General features: G+C 40.0%; 1 protein-coding gene across 13 annotated transcripts in view; it reads right to left on the bottom strand.

Annotated features, from left to right (window-relative positions):
- The window catches only part of LOC140476946 (protein tyrosine phosphatase type IVA 3-like), a 158499-nt gene that overhangs the window by 39260 nt on the left and 95389 nt on the right, over positions 1-23850 (bottom strand). For 3 of the 13 annotated variants that reach the window (XM_072569941.1, XM_072569947.1, XM_072569951.1), the window contains one exon: positions 23495-23590. The exons of 8 other annotated variants lie outside the window; for them this stretch is intronic. The gene's annotated coding sequence lies outside the window, so the exon portion shown is untranslated. Of the gene's footprint in view, positions 1-7290; positions 7387-23494; positions 23591-23850 lie in introns of all 13 variants that reach the window. 2 more of the 13 variants (XM_072569942.1, XM_072569950.1) reach the window with 1 other exon arrangement.

A 23850-nucleotide genomic window follows, 5' to 3' on the forward strand; every position in this document is an offset into this window, starting at 1 on the left:
GCGTGAAAAAGTTGCCTCTTAGGTCTCTTTTATATCTTTCCCCTCTCACCCTAAACCTACGCCCTCTAGTTCTGGACTCCCCGAACCCAGGGAAAGGACTTTGTCTATTTACCCTATCCATGCCCCTCATGATTTTATAAACCTCTATAAAAGGTCAACCCTCAGCCTCCAACGCTCCAGGGAAAAAAAACAGCCCCAGTCTGTTCAGCCTCTCCCTATAGCTCAAATCCTCCAACCCTGGCAACATCCTTGTAAATCTTTTCTGAACCCTTTCAAGTCACACAACATCTTTCTGATAGGAAGGAGACCAGAATTGCACACAATATTCCAACAGTGGCCGAACCAATGTCCTGTACAGCCGCAACATGACCTCCCAACTCCTGTACTCAATACTCTGACCAATTACAGAAAGCAAACCAAACAACCTCTTCACTATCCTACCTATCTGAGACTCCATTTTCAAGGAGCTATGAATCTGCACTGACTCTTTGTTCAGCAACACTCCCTAGGACCTCACCATTAAGATTTGCTTTCCCAAAATGCAGCACCCCACATTTATCAGAATTAAACTCCATCTGCCACTTCTCAGCCCAGTGGCCCAACTGGTCCAGATCCTGGTGTAATCTGAAGTAACCCTCTTTGCTGTCCACTACACCTCCAATTTTGGTGTCATCTGCAAACTTACTTACTATACCTCTTATGCTCGCATCCAAATCATTTATGTAAATGACAAAAAGTAGAGGGCCCAGCACTGATCCTTGTGGCACTCCACTGGTCACAGACCTCCAGTCTGAAAAACAACCCTCCACTAGAACCCTGTCTTCTACCTTGGAGCCAGTTCTGTATCCAAATGACTAGTTCTCCCTACATTCGGAGAGATCTAACTTTGCTAACCAGTCTCCCATGGGGAACCTTATCGAAATCCTTACTGATGTCCGCATACATCACATCGACTGCTCTGCCCTTCATCAATGTTCTTTGTTACTTCTTCAAAAAACTCAATCAAGTTGGAGAGACAGGATTTCCCAAGCACAAAGCCAAAGTTGACTATCCCGAATCAGTCCTTGCCTTTCCAAATACATGTACATCTTGTCCCTCAGGATTCTCTCCAACAACCTGCCCACTACCGACATCTGGGTCACTGGTCTATAGTTCCCTGGCTTCTCCTTACCACCCTTCTTAAATAGTGGCACCACGTTAGCCAACGTCCAGTCTTCAGGCACCTCACTCGTGACTATCGATGATACAAATATCTCAGCAAGAGGCCCAGCAATCACTTCTCTAGCTTCCCACAGAATTCTAGGGTACACCTGATCAGGTCCTGGGGATTTATCCACTTTTAACCATTTCAAGACATCCAGCACTTCCTCCTCTGTAATCTGGACATTTTGCAAGTTGTCACCATCTATTTTGCTACTTTCCATATCTTCCAAATCCTTTTCCACAGTAAACAGATGCAAAATACTCATTTAGTACCTCCCCCATTTTCTGCGGCTCCACACAAAAGACGCCTTGCTGATCTTTGAGGGGCCCTATTTTCTCCCTCGTTATCCTTTTGTCCTTAATGTATTTGTAAAACCTCTTTGGATTTTCCTTAATTCTTCAAAGTTTGAGAGAAGATTTGTAGCTCGGGTGCTCGTTGTTGTGGTTCTATTCGCCGAGCTGGGAATTTCTGGTGCAGACGTTTCGTCCCCTATCTAGGTGACATCCTCAGTGCTTGGGAGCCTCCTGTGAAGCACTTGTGATCTTTCCTCCGGTATTTGTAGTGGTTTGAATCTGCCACTTCCGGTTGTCAGTTCCAGCTGTCTGTTGCAGTGATCAGTATGTTGGGTCCAGGTTGATGTGCTTAGTTGGTGAGCCACCTAGCCACGAAACGACACGACCAGCTATCCTTAGTAGCCACACACACAGAGGACAAGCAACATGAGTTCGACTGGGACAACACTACTTTTATAGGACAAGCCAAACAGAGAACAGCCAAGGAATTCCGAGAGGCATGGCACTCATCCACAGATTCAATCAATAAGCACATCGACCTGGACCCAATATACCGACCACTGCAATGGATAGCTGGAACTGAACCGGAAGCGGCAGATTCAAACCACTATTATACCATTGGAGACCATGGGCTGTAGGGACAGCTACTGTGTTGCTGAAAGAGTTCTAAGACTGGATAGCTTGTCACTTGAATGAGAATTTTCAACTGGTGATGTTCCCATATATCTTCTGCCCTGGCGCTTCTAGGTGGTATAAGTTGCAGGCTTTGAAAGTACCGTTGAAGAAGCCTTGCTAAGTTGCTGTATTGCAGCTGTAAATGCTCCCACTGTATACTGGTGGTGGACAGAGTGAATGTTTACATTGGTGGCTGCGAATCGAGCAAGCCGCTTTGTCCTGGATGGTGTCAAGCTTCCAGAGAGTGGTCATTCTTTTGCCTCTAGATAAGTCTTCCAGCTAGTGACCATTGGAAGCAGTTTCTTTGTTTACTCTCTCTAGCTCCATTGAGATTTTTTATCTCTTCCTGGCTGCCTCTGCTCCAAGGAGAACAATCCCATCGTCTCCAACCTAACCATTTTAATGTGATACTTCATCTCTGGAGCCATTCTGGTAAAGTGCCTCAACACCCTTTCCAAAAGCCTTCCTTGACAATTTCCCAAAGCCTGCTGTCCAAAATTGAACACAAGTTTCATATGAAATCTAAATACTTTATGCTGGTTTACCATAGCTTCCTGGCTTTTGTACTCCATATTGCCGTTAAAAAGGCTAGAATCCAATACATTGAGTGCTTAATTAACTTGTCTTGTTTGCAAGGAAATTTGGACAAAACACTCCTGAATCCCATTTCTTGGGTCTATGTAAAATCACTTTTAGCATGTATCTTTTCAACTCAGTTCCTGGCACCCAGACATCATCACAGAGAGGTGCACAAAGTTAAAAATCACACAACACCAGGTTATAGTCCAACAGGTTTAATTGGAAACACACTAGCTGTTGGACTATAACCTGGTGTTGTGTGATTTTTAAACTTTGTACACCCCAGTCTAACACCGGCATCTCCAAATCATCACAGAGGTGGCATCGAAAGTACAGCACCCGTGACCATTCTCTCATACATCTCTTTTGAACTGGTTTCAAAGCAGCAATGTGCACTCACATGTTTCCAAGGAGATCCAAGATAATGGGGGAAAATGCTTTTACTTTTTCCTTTTGGTCATCAAATGTTGAGGCAAAGACAACTGTAACTGGTAGCAGTTACAGTGACAATAACGACAAAATAAATAGATATTAAAATTATTAAACAAAAGCATTTAATTCATATTTATACTTCAGAAACATTACTTACTCTGTTCATTCTACATCATTTCCAATACCATATTTTGGGGTAATGAAAACAATCTTTCTTGCCAGGTATTTGTTATAAAGCATTATATCTACATATTAAAATGAATAATTTGGCTGATTTCAATTTCCCATACTAATGTGCAAAGAAAATTGTAGACTGCTCACATACTATGTAAAGAGAATAGAAACAATGCATGAAGACAGCATTACATACTCTAAAATGTTTCACGTTCAATTAAAAATGGATCCATATTAGCCTCAAAAAAACCCTCAACACAACAGCGAATAATCAACAGTGCTATCACAACAGGCTCCTGATACACGGCAGAATTTTTTTTTTCATTTGTATGAACCAGATGTTTTTAATAGGTGCAAGTTTTTAAGTTATCATTTAACTATTTCCTTTTGATGGAAATGCTTCATATAACCTCATATAAAGATAGATATGCAACTGAAGATAACAGTTAGCAGCTTTTCATTGTTGCGCACTATGATTTTTCTCAAAATGCAAACATCTGTAAAATTGTCACATAGCTGTACTGTGGGTATGAATTTTGATGAGATTTTTAATAAAGCATATTCTGTTAACGTGGAATAAAACTGGATAAGTGCAATTTTGGACTCAATATTATTGACTCTGTCTGCTCACAGATGCTACCAGTTCTTCAATGTTTCTAGCACTTCACTTCATTTGATTTTTGGTTTGGGCAGACTTTGCTTTTATTCCTGCTAACTTGTGTTTGCTTGAAAGGAAGATTTGAAGCTGTTCAACACTATAGTGGTCAGATCAGCAGGAATAATTTGAATTAAACTCAAACAAAACCATATTCTTTCCAGAATTTACAAATGAATTGAGTATGCAATTCCATTATAGCACTTTATAGAAATAAGTCAAAACTAGTAGAGTTCTTCATTCACACAAAGTCTACTAAAGTTAAAGTGTACAGGCAGTACCCGGGAGAAAAATTAATTTGCACCCAAGTTGGAACACCCACGCAGGACAATATAAAACAACCATTCGTAAATACAGGAAACATTTGTATATGGGTCTTTAAAATTAAACCCCTATACAAAGGAGCGTGTTCATAAGTATGAATGTTCCTACACTGACACTTGTAGATCCAGAATCTCCTGTATGTACATGCAGTCTTATTTGATGGGCTAATGTAGCAGTACAATAATTGTAAAAGAAAACAAATAACCAATAGATATTTCTTCCATAAAAATTTTAGTTAATAAATCAAAATACCATCTCAGAGCTACCCAAATTGTGGGTAGTCATCCCCAGTGAGGCCATGAGACAAAGTTTTGGATTAGCATGGTCTAAGACAGCAACAGCTGCCTTGGAACTCACCGATTTCTAGTAGCTACAAGGCATCTATGAATCCTTTCCCAAAGCTTTTTTCAATTGGTGGACACAGCCTACCAGAAGGATCCTCTAAACCTAATTAATGCAGCCAAAACTAAGCTCATGAAACAACAGGTTTTGTTTGTTGCAGAAACTTCCCAAACTCCCCTCCCTTCACTTCTCCTTCCTAACACTGGTCAACACCTAAAAGCTACCCAGTCATATTTCTTGTACTATTATTAAGTACTATATATAGTACAGTAAAAGTCGATCACATGTAGAAGTTGACCCCCTATTTTTGGCCAAAAGTCAACCCTAGTTCTTCACAGACATAAGGTCAATATTTGTGAATCAAGGTATTAAGCTGTGCATAAATGTTACAATGAGGAAGTTTTTTTTTTCATGCTATTGTGTTTTGATGTACAATTTGCACCAATTTGGCACGAATGTTTAAGATGTATTAGGTCAGAGGCAGGTGACAACCTCCCCTTGTGTGCAGCTCAGTAGAACTCAGTTCCCCATAGCACTCATGGAATACAATCATATTACCATGATGTGTGTGTTCTTTTCCTTTATTCGTTTAGATATATGTTCATAAGATATCGGAACAGAATTAGGCCATTCGGCCCAAAGAGTCTGCTCTGCCATTCAATCATGGCTGATATGCTCTTCAGCCCCATTTTCCTGCCTTCTTTCCACTTCAAACCATCAAATTACAAATCTGTCTAACTCCTCCTCAAATTTACTCACTGTCCCAGCATCCACCACACTTTTGGATAGCAAATTACACAGATTCTCATCACTTTGGGAGTAGTCGTTTCTCCCCAACTATTTTAAATTTGCTACCCGTTATCCTAAAGAATGCCACCCAAGAGGAATGATCTGCTGCATGTCTATTTTATCCATACCTTTTATCATCTTGATTACTTCAATTTGACCTTCCCTCATTCTAATAAACTCCAGACAGTATAAGCCTAAACTGTTCAAACTCTTTTCATACGATAAACCCCTCATATCTCTGGGATCAATCTAGCAAACCTCCTCCAATGCCAGTACATTTTTCCTCAAATAAGGGGGCCAAAATTGTATATAATACTACCGGTGCAGTCTCACCAATGCCTTGTATAGTTACAACAAATACTTCCTTACCTTTATATTCTATTCCATTAGCTATAAAAGCCAACATTCCATTCGCTTGATTATCTGCTATACCCGTTTGCTAGATCAATTGGGCTTCTGCTAACAATGGTATTTTGGACTGTAGCATGAATTTCAGCCCCTCAAAAGTAGCATCCATGTAATAGTCGACCCATAAATTTAACCGTTAAAAAAAGTTTTAAAAATTCAACTTCTTTTCGAGTATCTCGTAACAGAATGTATATTGCTGATTCAGGTTACTTGATATTTAATAGCTCAGACTACTACTTGCCGTGACAGATTTAAATACTTATGCATCATCCTTTTGTAAGCATGCTTTTGCAGGTCTGCAAATGGTTGCTGGTTATGTAGTTCTATTCTGGTCCTTGGCTTATTAGTAAATCAAGCTCATCCAGCAACACAGCTCTTAGAAGTAATGACATGACATATTCCTTTTCTTTCCCAATGATAAAATTACATAAATTCAAGAATGGACATATTAGGATGGTTGTAAAACCATTTACGCATAAATAAGAATTGAAACTTTGAGGGTTTAAAAGGTTAGGAATCTGTGTAATATGTAGCTAGTTTGACAATCCTTCTGGAACTTGTAATAGTGTGACGACCTAGAGATTTAGACTTCATACTTGGGTGTTCTGCACTTGCAGAAGTGTTGAAATCTAATGCGTTGTTGATGCGTTTGTTGTTGTCCTGATAAGAATCTAAGACCTAGGAACAGGAGTAAACAATTCAGCATTTAAGCCTGCTCAGCCATTCAATACGATCATGGTTAACCACATCTTGGGTCATCTGGACCTCATAACCCTTTACGCATTAAAAATCCACAAACCTCCACCTTAAATTTATTCAGTGATCACCACATTCTGGGACAGAAAATTCCACATGTTCACAACTTTGAGAAGTAATTTCTCCGCATCTGTAATTTAAATATCCTTTATCCTAAAACTATGATGTCTTGCTCTAGATTGACCCACAAGAGGATACATCCGATATATGTTTACTTTGTGAAATCCCCTTGGATTCTTGTGGATCTCAATTAGGCCTCTTTCAATCTTGTAAACTCCAAAGTAAACTCCAAAGAAAATAGGAACTATTCAACTTCTTTTCATAAGACAAACCCCTCACTCTGGAATCAACCTGGTTAATTTGCTTCCAATGCAACTACATCCCTCTTCAAGTAAGGAGACCAAAACTGTATACAATACTCTAAACGCAATCTCGCTATTAAAGAAATGCTGACTAAAGCATTTGTTTCGCTTTAAAGCCCTTCATCGGCATCTTCAGCAGGGTGAGCGCTGGCCGAGCCCCCTGAGCATATTCAGCAGCAGCAGCAACAGAGGAGGCTTCTTCAAGCAGAAGTGTGCAGAGACAGAGTCCACTCATCCTGGCAATAGGTGGCAGTTTGAGCAACAGCAAAGGCATCAGTATTTTCATTTTTATTTTACCTTGCAGGGGAGTCGGTTGGGATTAGGCCACGCGCAGCCCCAGATCCATGGGGCGCTCTGGTGCTGAGATCACAGAAGCTTCAGAATTGGCAGCATCTGGGAGGAACAAGAGGTAAGGGATCAAGGTCATGGCTCCAGTTCACCATGGCAGTTGTGGGAGTGGCAGCGATGGTGGAGGTGAGCACTTAAGAGACCCAGAAGCCGTTAGAGACCCCAGCCAATATGAAATAGCAAATGGAGGACTAGGGAAAGGTAACAAGAGGAAAATATGAACTCTATTGCAATAAAGTCTTGCATTATGTTCAGTGTTTCAGAGCATGGTGACACTTCACGTTTTGCATAGGATAAAATGCTTTTCACTATTTTTATATACGTGACAATAAATCTAAACCTACTCTTTGCTTTAATCCACATTAACTACATCAACTGCATTATTCTCATCTACACACCTGATCACCACCTCAAAAAAAATGCAATCAAATGTGTTAGGTAGGATCTTCCCCTGAAAGTTTTGCTGACTATGTCTGATCAAAGCCTAGCTCCCAAACTGGGGATTAATTCTCTCCTTCAGATTTTTATACAGTGGTTTCCCTACCACTGACAGGAGACTCACTAGCTTGTTACTACTTATCTCTAACACCGTTCTCAAAAGACTGAAGCACATTAGTGGTCCTGCAGTCCTCTGGCAGCTCATCAGTGGCCAGAGAAGAATGACAAATTTGGATCAGAGCACCTGTACTTTTCCTCCCTCACCTCCCACAGGAGAGGCGATGAAATCGCCAACTATTGCCAGAAGTCATCGTCTCTGCCACTGGAAGCAGCTCAGTCACACTTGGGGGTGTCTACTTTTAAGCCCGGTAAAACCTCAAACACCACCTCACTCTCCATTTCAAACATTGGAATCTCTTTTGGGGTAGAAACGACCTGTACAAGAAGGACGGATTGCACCTAAATTGGAAGTGGACTAACATACTGGCAGGGAAATTTGCTACAACTGCTTGGGAGGATTTAAACTGGTGGTGGTGGTGGTGGTGGTGGGGGGGGGCGCACCCAAGGAGACAGTGAGGAAAGAGATCAATCTGAGATAGGTACAGTTGAGAACAGAAGTGAGTCAAACAGTCAGGGCAGGCAGAGACAAGGTAGGACTAATAAATTAAACTGCATTTATTTCAATGCAAGGGGCCTAACAGGGAAGGCAGATGAACTCAGGGCATGGTTAGGAAGACGGGACTGGGATATCATAACAATTACAGAAACATGGCTCAGGGATGGGCAGGACTGGCAGCTTAATGTTCCAGGATACAAATGTGATCTCAGCAAGAGGAAAGAGAGGAGGGGAAGTGACTTTTTGATAAGGGATAGCATTACAACTGTGCGGAGGGAGGACATTCCCGGAAATACATCCAGGGAAGTTATTTGGGTGGAACTGAGAAATAAGAAAGGGATGATCACCTTATTGGGATTGTATTATAGACCCCACAGCAGTCAGAGGGAAATTGAGAAACAAACTTGTAAGGAGATCTCAGCTATCTGTAAGAATAAGAGGGTAGTTATGGTAGGGAATTTTAAACTTTCCAAACATCAACTGGGACTACCATAGTGTTAAAGATTTAGATGGAGAGGAATTTGTTAAGTGTGTACAAGACAATTTTCTGATTCAGTATGTGGATGTACCTAATAGAGAAGGTGTAAAACTTGACCTACTCTTGGGAAGCCAGGCAGGGCAGGTGACTGAGGTGTCAGTGGGGGAGCACTTTGGGGCCAGCGATTGTAATTCTATTTGTTTTAAAATAGCGAGGGAAAGGCCAATTTTGACGGTATTAGGCAAGAATTTTCGAAAGCTGATTGGAGGCAGATGTTCGCAGGTAAAGGGATGGCTGGAAAATGGGAAGCCTTCAAAAATGAGATAACAAGAATCCAGAGAAAGTATATTCCTGTCAGGGTGAAAGGGAAGGCTGGTAGGTATAGGGAATGCTGGATGACTAAAGAATTTGAGGGTTTGGTTAAGAAAAAGAAGGAAGCATGTGTCAGGTATAGACAGGATAGATCGAGTGAATCCTTAGAAGAGTATAAAGGAAGTAGAAGTATACTTAAGAGGGAAATCAGGAGGGCAAAACGGGGACATGAGATAGCTTTGGCAAATAGAATTAAAGGAGAATCCAAAGGGTTTTTACAAATATATTAAGGACAAAAGGGTAACTAGGGAGAGAATAGGGCCCCTCAAAAGATCAGCAAGGCAGCCTTTGTGTGGAGCCACAGTAAGTGGGAGAGATACTAAATGAATATTTGGCATCAGTATTTACTGTGGAAGATATAGACTGTAGGGAAATAGATGGTGACATCTTGCAAAATGTCCAGATTACAGAGGAGGAAGTGTTGGATGTCTTGAAATGGTTAAAAGTGGATAAATCCCCAGGACCTGATCAGGTGTACCCGAGAACTCTGTGGGAAGCTAGAGAAGTGATTGCTGGGCCTCTTGCTGAGATATTTGTATCAATAGTCAAATGTGAGGTGCTGGAAGACTCGAGGTTGGCAAACATGGTGCCACTGTTTAAAAAGGGAGGTAAAGACAAGCCAGGGAACTATAGACCAGTGAGCCTGACCTCTGTGGTGGGCAAGTTGTTGGAGGGAATCCTGAAGGACAAGATGTACATGTATTTGGAAAGGGAAGGACTGATTCGGGATAGTCAACATGGCTTTGTGCGCGGAAAATCATGTCTCAAAAACTTGATTGAGTTTTTTGATGAAGTAACAAAGAAGATTGATGAGGGCAGAGCAGTAGATGTGATCTATATGAACTTCAGGAAGGCGTTTGACAAGGTTCCCCATGGGAGACTGATTAGCAAGGTTAGATCTCATGGAATACAGGGAGAACTAGCCATTTGGATACAGAACTGGCTCAAAGGTAGAAGACAGAGGGTGGTGGTGGAGAGATGTTTTTCAGACTGGAGGCCTGTGACCAGTGGAGTGCCACAAGAATCGGCGCTGGGCCCTCTACTTATTGTCATTTACATAAAATGATTTGGATGCAAGCATAAGAGGTACAGTAAGTAAGTTTGCAGATGACACCAAAATTGGAGGTGTAGTGGACAGCAAAGAGGGTTATCTCAGATTACAACAGGATCTGGACTAGATGGGCCAATGGGCTGAGAGGTGGCAGATGGAGTTTAATTCAGATAAATGTGGGGTGCTGCATTTTGAGAAAGCAAATCTTAGCAGGACTTATACACTTAATGGTAAGGTCCTAGGGAGTGTTGCTGAACAAAGAGACCTTGGAGTGCAGGTTCATAGCTCCTTGAAGGTGGAGTCACAAGTAGATAGGATAGTGAAGAAGGCGTTCCTTTACCGGTCAGAGTACAGGAGCTGGGAGGTCATGTTGCAGCTGTACAGGACATTGGTTAGGCCACTGTTGATATATTGCGTGCAATTCTGGTCTCCTTCCTATCAGAAAGATGTTGTGAAACTTGAAAGGGTTCAGAAAAGATTTACAAGGACGTTGCCAAGGTTGGAGGATCTGAGCTACAGGGAGAGGCTGAACAGGCTGGGGCTGTTTTCCCTGGAGCATCGGAGGCTGAGGGGCAACCTTATAGAGGTTTACAAAATTATGAGGGGCATGGATAGGCTAAATAGGCAAAGTCTTTTCCCTGGGGTTGGGGAATCCAGAACTAGAGGGCATAGGTTTAGGGTGAGAGGGGAAAGATTTAAAAGAGACCTAAGGGGCAATTTTTTCACGCAGAGGGTGCCAGAGGACGTGGAGGTGGCTGGTACAATTGCAGCATTTAAGAGGCATTTGTATGGGTATGTGAATAGGAAGGGTTTGGAGGGATATGAGTCAGTTGCTGGCAGGTGGGATTAGATTGGGTTGGATTGGCTGGTCAGCATGAACAGGTTGGACCGAAGGGTCTGTTTCCATGCTGTACATGTCTATGACTCGAAGTACCTCACCGTCTCTCCTTTCCTGAATTCCATACCAATATTTTTGACCACCTGAGGGAAGATGGAGCAAAGTACTGGTTTAACACCTTATCAAAGTGCTCTACTCCACATACAGATCGTCCCCTTAGTACCTAATTGGCCCTCTTTCCTTGGGTTATCTCAATATATCAAGGAGGAGAGAATAATGTCTTGAGACTCTCCGAATTGCTTCAAGATCTACCATGCACTTCCTAAACTCTACTACAGCCTCTCTTGATTTGCACCCTTTATACTTGTTAAAAGCCTCTTTTCGATCCCATCTAGCCTTGAATATTCCTATCTATAGTCAGGGCTCTCAGAGCTTGTTGCATCCATATTTGACCTGAAAAAGGGGCTGTACTCTCCTCAGTTCATTTCTAAAGGCCCCCTATAGTTCTGCTGCAAATTTATCTGCAAATAGCTGTTTCCAAACTACCTTGACCAGATCCTGCCTTAATTTAACAACATCTGCCTTCTCCTTGGCCTCCTCCATCGCCAGACCATGGCAACACGATACCTGGAGGAAGAGCGACTCATCTTCCGCCTAGGAACTCTCCAACCACAAGAGATGAATGCAGATTTCTCCAGCTTCCTCATTTCCCCTCCTTACCTTACCTCAGTCCCAACCCTCTGACTCAGCACCGCCTTCTTGACCTGCAATCTTCTTCCCGAACTCTCCAATCCCACCCCCTCTCCGGCCGATCACCCTCACCTTAACCTCCTTTCACCTATCGCATTCCCAACGCCCTCCTCCCTACCTTTTTCTAAGCCTGCTTGGCACACCTTCCTCATTCCTGAAGAAGGGTTTATGCCCGAAACGTCGATTCTCCTGCTCCTTGGACGATGCCTGACCTGCTGCGCTTTTCCAGCAACACATTTTTCAGTTTAGCCCATATCCCTCTAAACCCTTCCCATTCATGTATCCATCCAGATACCTTTTAAAATGTTGTAATTGTACCAGCCTCCACCACCTCTATTGGCAGCATATTCCAAATGCCAACAAATCCAGTCCCTTTTAAATCTTTCCCCTCTCACCTTAAACTTGAGACTCTAGCTTTAGCCTCCCCTACCCTGGGGGAAAAGACCTTTGATATTCACCCTATGTCCTTCATGATCTTATAAACCTCTATAAAGTCAACCCTCAGCCTCCGAAGATTAAGGGAAAATACCCCAACTTAAGTCTCTCCAAGTGGTTCAAACCCTTCACCCTGGCAACATTCTTGTAAATCTTTTCTTAACCCTTTCAAATTTCACAACATCTTTCCTATAGCATGGAGACCAGAACTGAACACAGTATTCAGAATGTGGCCTAATGAATGTTGTGTACAGCTGCAACATGACCTCTCAATTCACTCAATGCACTGACCAACAAAGGCAAGCACTCAAAACACCTTCACTACTCTGTAATTCTACTTTCAAGGATCTATGAATCTGCACCCAAAGGTCTGTTTGTTCTGCAACACTCTCCAGGACTTTACCATTAAGTGTATAAGTCGTGCCCTGATTTGACATACCAAAATGCATCACCTCACATTTATATAAATTTAACTCCATCTGTCATTCCTCAGCACATTTGCCCATCTGATCAAGGCCCCGTTGTAGTCTGAGGTAACTTCTTCGCTTCAGATTCTTTTTGCATAGGCACCTAGAGTGACCCTTTGCACCATAAAACTTGTAATGATCTAAAACTGCAAGTTGGTGTTGCAGTGCTTGAAACTGACCCACTTCTCACACAGCTTGCTCACTTTCTGCATCATGGCTACTATTCTGATAACTGTACCTAATGCTTGCAAGTTTTGTCGTCTGGCTACAATAGCTTCAATGCTCTGCCATCTTTAAGGCCACATGTTCATGTTGTGACCTTTGTTAAGTTCTGAAGCTATACTTAACTTAATTAATTGTTCAGATAGCTCCGCTTCTGAAAAATAAAACTTCACCCTTGTCACTGCACCTATGACAACCTGATCAATCAAGTCTTGTCGCTGTTGTCTGTAAGACATCAACTCTACATGGTGAATGTTCAAGTTTTCCTTATATGAAGCAGATATTCTAGCCCTTCTTATTGCTTAGTGGGATCACTCTCAGACCCTCAAGAATATTTTTGACTATGCGATTCTTGTTTCTGATTTCTTTATTTTCACTATGTGGTTTGCAATCGCTAAGTTTGAAATTCATAGCCCTATTCTTTGTTTAAACAGTCTACGTTCAGACAGGATATCTGTGGCTTTTCAGTTCATACTCTGATATTTGGACAAAGTTAATCTGATATTTCTGGTCTTTTGTCAAAGCAATTGACACCTAACAAATATATGGTAGTCTTGCTACTTTAAGGTGACTCAGTGGAGACATGCAGTTGCTGATTTTGTTTAAAAGATCATTTTGTTTTGTGCTATTTTTGACAATAGGTAGAATTTCTTTTAATTTTATTTCAACAACACTGCATAGTGATTTTCTTTCTTGGTTCTGTTGTAGATACAGCTTTTGTACTGCTTCAAGGCTCGTCTGAGGTTTTGAGATTTTCAGAACCTTGTTTTTTTAAGGAAAAATCCAACCACTCCCATCATGTTGCATTTCTTGTGCTATTGTTGCCATCAGGGATGTACTTCTGAGGCTTTATGAGGCATTGGTCAGATCACATTTAGGGTATCGTAGCAACTTTGGGCCCCATACTTCAAAGGATGCACTGGCCCTGGAGCTGGTCCAGAGGAGGTTCACAAGAATGATCCCTGGAATGAAAGGCTTAACATGAGAAACATTTGAGGACTATGGAACTTCCTCAATGGAGTTCAGAAGGACATTGGATTGAAACTTAAAGAATACTGAATGACTTGGACAATATGGACATTGGGAAGATATTTCTATTAGCAGGAGAGATGAGGATTCGAAGGCACAGCCTCAGAGGAAAGGAAAGACCCTTTAGAACAGAGATAAGGAGAAACTTCTTTAGCCAGAGAGTGGTGCATCTGTGGAATTCATTGTCACAGAGTGTGGAGGCCAGGTCATTGAGTATATTGAAGAAAAAATAGACAAGCTCTTGATTGCCAAGGGGATCAAAGGTTATGGGCAAAAATTCAGGAAAATGGAGTTGAAACACTTAGCAGCCATGACGGAGCAGACTCAATAGACCAAATGGCCTAATTCCTGCTCTTATAATCTTATCATAGTTAACGTAGCATGGATTCAGGCTGCATGAAAATTATACAAAGCTCATTGAAATTTATCTGCAACTATACACAAAAATATCCCTCTAGCATGTTTCTATTGGACTACAGTTGGTCATATCCTAATGAAGAGCTTACCCTCGAAATGTCGACTCTCCTGTTCCTTGGATGATGCCTGACCGGCTGTGCTTTTCCAACACCACACTTTTTGACTCTCATCTCCAGTCCTCACCTTCTCCTACACTTGGTCATGTGGTTAAGTCCTGGTTAGGGCAGAGCTCCTAAAATATACATAACCCCTGCAAACGAAGACACCTCCCACTCTACTGTGGCAACTGTTTATTCCGAAAACAATGCAGTACCATTATATTCATGGTTGAATCTCTAGAAATCGAGGGAGCTGAATCATGCATAGTTTCTGTTTAGAATTGTAAATCAGAGCAGCAATGTGTCAAGTTAGGAAGTAAATGCCTGATTATAATGTGAGATTGGAACCTTAAATATCAAATTTGCAAGCTTATTAGGGTGGCTGGTTCAGCTGTTCCATTAAACATTTGAGCATAGCCTAGCTCGTGAAAATATGACTTCTACAAGAAACAACATGCTTTAAAAATAATCTTTTTAGTTTCAAGAAAAAAATTGTAAAGGGAAGTCAATCTGACAGTAAACATTTCACGCATCAGCACAAATCAGGTGCAGAGTTTATACCATTTCCATTTTAACAAGAATGTGTCCCAAATTAGGACGGATAGACTAAATATTGCTTTTAGAAACACAAGTGTAACAAGCCAAAGGCAGATTTTCTATACTAAACAGGTTCTCTTCTGTTTAACTACCCAAATCCCCAATAATTGGACTACCGTATAGCAACTGCCAGGCAGCATGTGTAATATGTTGTTGAATTTAAGCAAGACAATACCATAGTATCATTATGAAAACTAATTCCATTCTCCTGACATTTATAATACACTCACTTAGTTACATATTTTCCAGTCATAAACTGGAAATCAATGCAAGGAATCTCATTAGAAGGAAAGCACTAACAAAAAATTAGATCCAGTTCTAGTAAATCTCATTCACTTGCACCTGTGCTACCCTAAGTTTGATACAAGTCCACAAATATACTGCTACCGAAGTTGAAACCACTAAATTGTCAAATATCAACATCTTCCTTCATCTGCAAATCTCTACTTACCTTACTACTCAGGTGCTAGAAATGAAATCTTCAGAGAATGCTCTGCCTGCAAACCTGGCTTCTAATGACTGTGACTGCTCCAAACCAGTTGTGACTGCATGTACCAAACCATACGATACTGACAGCAGGTTTTGTTAATGTCAGAAACAAATGGCCCCTTAATGCTATTAGGCTGGCCTGCTGACAACAGAGAATAGTCAAATCATATAACTGTTCTCATCCCAAGCAATTTTGAAACTAATAATAGATATTTTTGTATATAATAAAAGATGATTTATATTTAGATCAGTATTACCGTGAATTCAGGAAGGAAATAAGTTATAGCGGCTCCAAATTTAACTACCTACATTCACTTTCATTTGCTATTTTAAGTAGACTCCAAGTTGTTCAGTTCTTAAACTTTTTTGTAGTTAAAAGATAATAAAGACATGAATAGGATTATACAAATTTAGCTAATTGAAATAAGACCATAAGACCCCAAGACATAGGAGTGGAAGTAAGGCCATTCGGCCCATCGAGTCCACTCCGCCATTCAATCATGGCTGATGCGCATTTCAGCTCCAATTACCAGCGTTCTCCCCATAGCCCTTAATTCCTCTAGACAACAAGAATCTATCAATCTCGGCCTTGAAGACATTTAGCGTCCAGACTTCCACTGCACTCCGTGACAATGAATTCCACAGGCCCACCACTCTCTGGCTGAAGAAATGTCTCCGCATTTCTGTTCTGAAATGACCCCCTCTAATTCTAAGGCTGTGTCCACGGGTCCTAGTCTCCTTGTTTAACGGAAACAATTTCCTAGCATCCACCTTTTCCAAGCCATGTATTATTTTGTACGTCTCTATTAAGTCTCCCCTTAATCTTCTAAACTAAAATATATTATCTAATCACTCTGAGGTGGTATCGTTAACAATACAGTAGCGATTCAGATGGAGAATCATCCCATTTGTAGCAGTTCCAATAACTTAGAATCCCATTTGTAACAAGAACAAAATACTACAAATGCTACCAATTTTAAATGTCAAACAAAAAATGCTGTAAACACTCACTCAGCGAGTCAGGCACTATCTGTGGATACAACACTAAATTAATGCCACAAAATTCCATGTTTCTTCCCTCTTTAAGCCCTTAAAAAGGTTTCTGGACAATCACCTATGTAGTTTGCTCTACATACTGACCATTCTTTCAAATAAAAGAAATCCTCCTTCATTTCTACTTCCTTTTGTTGACCTTAATTTGCAAATATTGTTTTTTGTGATTCAGTTCTGGATACAACCTAAGGTTTAGTAAATTGTGTTAAGATGCAGTTATTCATCATAGAACCACAGGAAGAAATTCATGAAGGCACTGAAAGGGCAGACTAGTTGGATCCACTGTTCTTCATGGTCCAAACGTTTTTAGACTTTAAGCTTTTAGAACTATACCAAACATGCTTGCCAATAACAAACAAAACCTGCAAATTTTAGAGATCAGAAATGAAAACAAAGTGTTCGAGAAACTCAGCATATCTGACATCTGTGGAAAGAGAAACAGTTAATATTTCAAGTGCAATACGACTTTTCTTTAAACTTACTTTTGTCAAGATTGTGACAATACTACGGCTTTTAGTGGTGTACTTTGCGAAGAAAGGTTGAGGCATAGAGAGAGTGGTCTACTCAAAGCCAATAAAGTAAACAGCTTGAAAGGCTTTGGGCTTTTTTTAAAAAAAAAGCAGGAACAATAGAAGCAGCCTGAATGGGTGGGGTCAAGCTCCCACAGAACCAGGATTTTTGGTTCTAGCTTTCTGAAGTTGCTGGGGGTCTTGAAGCAGAATGTGGAAGCTTTTTTTTCCCTTCTCTCTGGTACAACTAAAAGCTTGGGTTCTCTTCATGCTGTTAAAATTGCACATGAGACAATTTTACTGAACTTGCCTTTGCCAAGTATGTGTGTTTATGGGATGTGACTATATTGGAACAGTTAATTAGTAGCTAATATGTATATTATTTTGTTAAGCATTTCAACGGAGTTACAGTTAAGCCAATTCTTTTCTTTTTTCATGTTGTCTATATTTACGCTGAGGTTAAAATACAAACTGTTTAAAGTCAAATAGTTTGACAAATTGAATTGTATCTGGAACGAAATGCCTTACACTTACTTGCAAAAATAAGTTAGGGTCTAGGCTGTCTCCTTAATATATTTTGAGGGGTTTAGTCTCATCCATAACAAGATTAAAGTACAATGATAGTAATTGCCACAACATAAAACAAATACTAGAAGGACAAGGGAGGCAGATTCATGGGAGTGTGACCATTGCAATTTTCCTTCCAAAAAGCGCACGATCCTGACCTGGAACTAACTATATTCTTATTTCTTCATGTCACTGGATCCAAATTTGGAAGCTCCCTTCCAAACAGCACTTTCAGTGGACAGAAACCATGTCAGAAAAAGCAGCTCTTCACCACCGTTAAAGGCAATCAGGGATGGGCAATAATAAATGCTGACCCAGACAGTGACACCCACATTCTGTGAATACAATTCAATCTTAAAGAATGTTTCATTTCCCTATCGCTCCGATAAGTCACTGAATAATAGAATGATAATACAGGATCATTTGAATCAACATGTTCACAAACGATCGTTACAAAAATAGTTAGTCGGGCAGCTGTCCTTTACAACAATAGCTACAGCTTCTTTAATTTCTCTACCATATTGGTATCTTCAAGTTCTGGCACCACACACATAAATCTTGCTTGCCTTCACACCTTTTCTAAGTTTTGATGCTCAGATCTGTACACAATATTTCAGCTAAGCTTATTTAGCATTTTATAAATTCCACTAATTCTTCCATACTCTGTACTCAGGTCATTTATAAAGCAGAGGACCACATATACCTTATTAACACCTTTCTCAAATTCCCTGCCAACTTGAATGATTTGAGCAAAAACATCTTAGACCCCTTATAATATTCTTATAATCTTACAGAAACACACTTATTACTTTGTATTGCTGTACTGTACATCCCTTCAATATTACTTTACAGACCTTTAACATGCCTGTAATGTCTACATCTTAAAGAATGCTGCTTATGATATCCAGTTTGTCCCCATGTGGCACATCCCAACTGCTATGTCACTGCACACCTGTTCAGATTCATAGAAACCTTATTTCCAGGCAGTGGCGAGGGAGCAACAACAGAATATTGCAACATTGCAAGCAATTCCACATCTTGTCAGGATAGATCAATGGAAATCCAGTAGTAAGCATTTTTGTCTTATTCAACTTAAAAAAGTCACATAAAACTGTGATTGGAATAGAAGCATTTTGAAATATCATTGGCTCCCAAACTTCTAATCTTCCTCCACACTCACCCAAAGAATTAAAAATTGTAAACTACAATTATTCTTTAAAATCAGTTGACGATAGAGACCTCACGCTGTACACCCTACCTTGTGCTCAATATACCATTACTCAGAATGGAAAAGCACCTTATTCTTTTCATATTTAAAAGAGTAACAGAGCATGTGGTAACTGTATCATCTGTACAGCCATCTACAGACTCACCAAGAGTGGAAGAGAATCATTCTCATCTGAGGGAGTGCAGAGGATTGAAAACAAAAGGGGTAGAATGTCCTGTCATGGCATAACTGACAATTGGCACTAAATATATTTGTTTTGTCACCAATCTTGCCAATGTGAAGTTGGACCAAAGTATTCAATGGTCCTCATGTGAATTTCCAGAGCACAAGAGTCAGTGCAAAATAAAAATCAGTATGAATCATGCATAGTCACTGAGTGAAAAAGGAACTCAAGAGCGGCCGGCCTTATGAAAGGAAAGAAGGAAAACAGCTTTTTTCCCCCTAAACTTGGCAGTTCAAAACTAGTGGACAGTGCCCAGTCCATTTCTTTTCAGAAGTCTCCCCCAGAGATTTTCAAGTAGTTCAAAGCATTTCACTTCTCTCAAACAATCACATACAAATGGTTCTCCTATAATGCCACTGTTGCATTCCTGCAAAACCTCGCTTAATATAAATAATGGGGCCTATGGGAAAAATGTGGTTGGAGCAGACCAATAAAAATATCACGAGTGATTATTAGGCTTTTGGGTGATTTTTGAGCAAAGTGTAGCACAGCCAAATGAAGGTTGAAATCATATTTATTAATGAAACAAAAATAAATTTAGCACAGTACATTTACAAAATATAAAGAAAGCTGCTCTGTGTACAGAAAGCTGCTCTTACAGTTGACATTAAGCATGCACAGAATGACATGAACATTGGTGCTGACATTGTGCATGCACAGAACAATGCGGTGACTTCAGCACGGACATCGGCGCATGCGGAGAATGAAGCATATGAAGCAATCATTGCTGGGCTCATGCTATTGCGAACAGTGGTAAGCAGTCTCGAAAATACCGTTCACTAATTCTTCAGCAACGTTATTGCCAAATTGCACTGCCAGAATATGCATTATCCAAAAACTACCTGCCCATCATAGGCCAAAGTTGGCTGGAAGAGACCAAAAGAATGCGGATGCTGTAAATTAGAAACAAAGACAGAAACTGCTGGAAAGGCTCAGCAGGTCTAGCAGCATCTGGGGAGAGAAATCAGATTTAACGTTTTGAGTCAAGTGACACCCCCCTTCCCCACCCCCAAAGCAGGACAGCATAATCTTGAACTAGATCTTGACCATTCGACAGAAATCGGAAAGCACGTTTTCTACACAGGAGGTAATAAAAATCCAGAATGTTCATCCTCAAAAGGCTATGGAGGCTAGGACCAACTTAATTTAAGACTGAGATTAGTATCAATCAATCAATTATATCACAAATGAAGGTAATTAGAGTTATGGTCTAGATCAAAGATGATCAAAATTGAATGGCAGAAGGCTCAAGGGCTGAGTTAGTAACTTAGAGTTTTACTCAAGTCTAATGTGATGGGTAACTCCTTGGAGAGACTGGGAATATTGACGCACCCACACAAACACAATTTTGCTTATTATTACACTGCAAAATAAAAATTGAAAAAATTATGTTTCTAGATAAGCTTTAGATTTTACAGGCATCTTCACCACAAACAAGGTTATAAACATGAATGATTGATTCCGAAATAAAGTAGCGTGATTAATGGTCCAATAACTGCTTTAATGATAAATCCGACAATGTGCTGTAATCAATATTTTAGCAGGCACAGGAAAAATCATTTAATTTCCAATGACAAAAAAAATGGTAAAGTCTCAACGTCTATTCCTGGAGCACTTATACCCATTTGTGATATTCATACTCGTGCATTTTTAGTTCATGCTTACAGATATCATACTGCTCTGGAGTCAGATTTGCGTGTGCTAATAGACACCCAGTGTTAATTGAGTACACTAGAGATCCAACCTCCTCTTAAAAAAAAAAATCAATCTGCAAGTTTTGAGAGGGAGAAAAAAAAAAGCAAACTTTGACATAGGAATTATTTTTTAAAAAGTTACATATTAGAGCTGTGGAACCACTAACCCCATTAATCACAATAAGGTCTCAGCTTGCAGAAATTCAACCTACAAAGCTCTCCAGGCTCCAGTACAGAGTGAGCATAATGCGACCCGAAATTTGTTTTACTTTTGCAGGTCTGAGCATTAGTTTTTAAAAAACTAAAATCTGCAACATACAATGTCTTATTTTTATGTAGAAATATTACAATCAAATTGCATATTTTTGTAAGTTGCAAACAGAAAGTAGTAGTTATGAAAAATCTACAAAACTTTGCAGCAAAAGTTAACTTTCATAAATATCGTGGTACAACACACTAATAATTTCAAATGTACAAACTGGATCAATATGTATAAAGCACAGGAATCTGTGTGGTATTTCCTTGGAGGGTTTCTACAGGAAATTTTGGAAGTAAGGATTTTTTTTAAAGAAAAGAACAACATGATACTGAGCCCGATATAATAAGAGAGCTTAAGCAGTATGGCACTATGTTATAGCAGAAAATTCACTGGTAATTCACAGCCATAGCAGTGAACACCTATTTTCGGCAAGTCTTCGTTTAGTATAATCTTCGACAAATCATATCAGTAAACTGTCCTTACTCTTCTGTCGTTTTACAATCAAAACACCTGAATTACAAGGTTAAACTCTAGAAAGTGGTTTGACTATTCTAGTTGGGTTTTGAACTTTGCATTCCAGTTTACATTCAACATATTTGAAGAAATATTTAGCTTTAGAGGATCACAATAAAGCCCTCTAGAATCTCACAAAAACAAATGAAAGCAGATATTTATTGACAGAAGTATATTAGTACTCAGTACAGCCCAGTGGTAATGGTACTGGATAGCAATCCAAGTTATGAACTCAGTGCACCATGGCAGGCCTTGAAAGAAAACTTAATGGTAGCCATTTACGCAAAAAGATGGTTGAATGCCCTGCCAGATTATATCTAAAGGTTATTTTCTCTGGGGTTGTCTTCCAAAATAAAAGGTTGTTTATTGAAATCATAAGCACTCCCATCCTCGTGTCAATAAACAGAATGGCTCAAGTGCAACCAATTTTGCAATCCGCCCATCATTCCATCATGACTTCCTGGCACCTTCCGAGATCCTGTTTTCAATAGGTTTAATTGCTAAAAAATCTACCCAATCAGGCAGATAGTAACAGTAAACATAGTTTAGTAATGATCTGGGATAAATAGAACTGCGTGAGTAATTTGTCCTCGACAACCTTTTTGTCCTTATTAATATTGTGCTATTGATGAAAAAAAAAGGGTTCAAACTTTGCACCTTAGAACATGGTCTTAATCCAACTTATTTAAAGTATAGTATTACAGTTTTAGGTGAGATCCTGCAAGTTAAACTCCTGCTTTCAGATGAATCTCATATTGCACTGAAAACTAATTCCTGGCAGGGATTTAAGTATGCCAATGTGAAAGCAGCAAAGTTAATCTGGTAATTCCAACTTTTTCCCAAGCAAAATTCAATAGCATTAATTTCATACAACTTGAATATGCTGCATTTTTAAACAGAATTCAGTAACTAACACTAAAATCAAAGAGAAACAGTGGCCCAAACCAAATTCTATTTTGGAATTAATTGTAGAGAAACTGTTGTTTCTGAATTGCTGAAATGTGAAGTCCCATTATCTTTGCACCGCTTCAAGGACAATGACCATTTGCAACTCCTCTGATATTGAAGCAGTCTATATCCAGATCTTAGCTGACAAATGGAAAGTATTTGTAACACACAAGTGACAGACAATGATCATCTCCAAAGGAGGATCTAACTACTTTTCCAAGGTATTCAATGTTATTATCATTACTGAATCCCTACTATCAATATCCCGGTATTGCCACTGAACAGAAACCAAGCTGTACAAATCAGAAATACTGTGGCAATAGAAGCAAGTCAGGGGTTAGAAATTCTGCTGAAGGTAACTCACCTTCTGACTCCCCAAGCCTGTTCACAACCTATAAAGGCATAAAGATAAGAGAAATAGAATATTCCCCACTTGCCTGGATGAGTGCAGCTTCAATAACACTCAAGCAGCTTGACATTATAGAGGACAAAGCAGTCCAGTTAACTGGCAACCATTCCACCAGCTCCAGCATTATTTCCCTCCACCACCATATATTGACAGCAGTGCATACCATTAACAAGATGTAGTGCAGCATCTCACCAAGTTCCCTTCAACAACATTGCTAAAATATTAAACTTCTATCACCTAGAGGGACAAGGGCAACAGGTGCACAACAATACCATCAACTTTAGATGTCCATGCAGAAGAACAAAAAATTTGCAGGAATACTGAACACCACCACTTGTAAGTTTACCTCTAAACCACATATCATTATGACTTGGAACTATATCACCAATCTTTCACTGTCAGAGTCAAAACCATGAAATAACCTTCCTGATAGCACTGTGGGGGTGTACCTACCTCCCATGGACTGCAGCAATTCAAGGTGGCAGCTCACCACCACCTTCTCAGGGGTAATTACGGATGGTCAATAAATGCTAGCCCAACCAGCGACATCTGCAGTAGGAAGAAATGTTCAAATTTTTAAAATTTAAGAACCCCCAGATGAATAGTATCGCAAAGTCAAGGAGATGCAAAATGTGAAGGTTCCATTGTCCTTGAAACAGTGCAACGATAATGACCATTTGCAACTTCTCAGATATTGAAACAGTCTATGTCCATATCTGAGCTGACCAATGGCAAGCAATACTTGTGCCACACAAATGACAGTCACTGATCATCTCTAAAAAAGAATCTAACCACTGAAATCTACTAAC

Source organism: Chiloscyllium punctatum, chromosome 5, assembly GCF_047496795.1.
Source record: "Chiloscyllium punctatum isolate Juve2018m chromosome 5, sChiPun1.3, whole genome shotgun sequence".
NCBI classification, from domain to species: domain Eukaryota; kingdom Metazoa; phylum Chordata; class Chondrichthyes; order Orectolobiformes; family Hemiscylliidae; genus Chiloscyllium; species Chiloscyllium punctatum.